We start from the raw sequence: 1,671 nt of genomic DNA, 5'->3' as shown, positions 1-1,671 counted from the left end.
GGGAGGCGCCGGGCGGCGGGGCCGGCGAGGCTCCCGCAGCGCGGCCTGCGGCGGCGGCCGAGGCCTCCGCTGGAGTAGCCGCCCCCCCCCTCCCCGCCTTCCCTTCCCCTGCTCCTCCTCCCGGGCCCGGCGGCCGGCGCTCTGGGTACCTGGTAGGGCTGCGAGTCCCCCCTGCGGTCGTGACAGCTGAGGAGAGAGCGAGAGAAAGAGAGAGCGAGACGTTAGCGAGCACCCGTTACCGGCCGCCGGGAAGGGGGCCCAAACATGGCGGAGGAGAGGGGGGAGACCCCGCGGGGCACGGGCCCGAGGAGGAGGAAGGGATTTACCCATCACTGAGTCTCTGCTGTTTCCTCGCATACATTACCATCAATGCCCGGCCTGTGTGCGTGAGTGTGAGGGGAGCCGGAGGGGACGGCCGCGGCCGGGCCACAGGCGCCGAGGGGGGAGGCGGGGGAGGCAGCGCTCCGCCTCGCCGCCGACCGGGGGCAGGGAGGGGGGCAGGGAGGGAGGGGGCGGCTCGGGCAGCTCGGCTGGGAGCAGCGCTCACGGGCCCATCGCCTCCGCACGCGGCCGAAGGGGAGACGCCGGCGACTCGGCCCCGCGCGCGCTGAGAGCCTCCGGGAGCGCCGACTCCGCCGCCGCCTCCCCCCGCTGCGCCCGCCGCCGCCGCCGCTCCTCCAACTACATCCGGGAAACTCGGGCGACGCCGCGCTCGGTTAACGTCGGCTCTTTTCGGCTCTTTCCGACACGCTCCGTCCCCTCTGTCCCCTTTGCTCTCGGGCGACTCTGCCTTCGGGAAACATCGGCTGTCTCCGCCAAGCCCAACGCCCTTCAGCCGCTCCCTTCGGCAAACATCGGCTCCTTCCGTTGCTTCCCCCTCCCCCGCGCCTCGGCCTCCGCTCGTGATCGCTACCTGTCTTCGGAAAACATCGGTCGTTTCCGTAGAGAGGCTTCTACGCTCCCGCCGGGGTGACGCCGCTTTCGGAAGCGCTCGGGTATTTCCGTGACCCCGCGCCGCTGCCGCCGTCGCCGCGCTCCCGGTTGCGGCGCCCGGCGGAGCGGCCCGGCAGGCGGGTAGGGTAGCGCTAGGCCCGCCCGGCGGCGCGGCCCCGCGGGGGAGCCCGGCCCGGGCCCCGCCGGCCGCACGGAGCTTTCGCGCGGGGCCGAGCACCGTGCAGCGAGCACGGAGGTAGGTGGCCTCGGGGAGCCTGCCCTGCTCCCCCGCGTCCAGGCGCACAGAGGTTACGGCCTGTACCGAGTGGTTTTTTTTCCTGCCACGGTTTGTATCTCCTTGCTGCGGCTTGCCGAATACTTAAATCCCCCTCCCTGGCCCCTTGTAGCAGGGCTGCTCAGGTACCTTGCACTTTGTTTCGTAAGTGAATAAGTGCTTTTCTTTCTTTGTGTATTGAGTTGCTTTTGAATTGCTTCCCATATTTTTATTTCATACAAACTGAACAATTGTGGCCCCTCTATTTTATTTATAAAGGTTCAGTGTATCTTTGCCTGCCTACATCAATCTGCAAGGGAGTTGCAGAAAAGCCTCATGTTCATCGAGCCGTGAGTCACAACCAATTTTTAAAGCTGTTATAACAAAAAAAAAAAAAAAGTGTTTGCTTTTTTTTTCACAAGTAATTTTAAAAGTGTAGCTGAGAGAGAGAGRAAAAAAAAAAA

Source organism: Nothoprocta perdicaria, unplaced genomic scaffold (genome assembly GCF_003342845.1).
Source record: "Nothoprocta perdicaria isolate Ctin4 unplaced genomic scaffold, notPer1 scaffold_59, whole genome shotgun sequence".
NCBI classification, from domain to species: Eukaryota; Metazoa; Chordata; class Aves; order Tinamiformes; family Tinamidae; genus Nothoprocta; species Nothoprocta perdicaria.
This window is presented reverse-complemented; position numbering follows the sequence as displayed.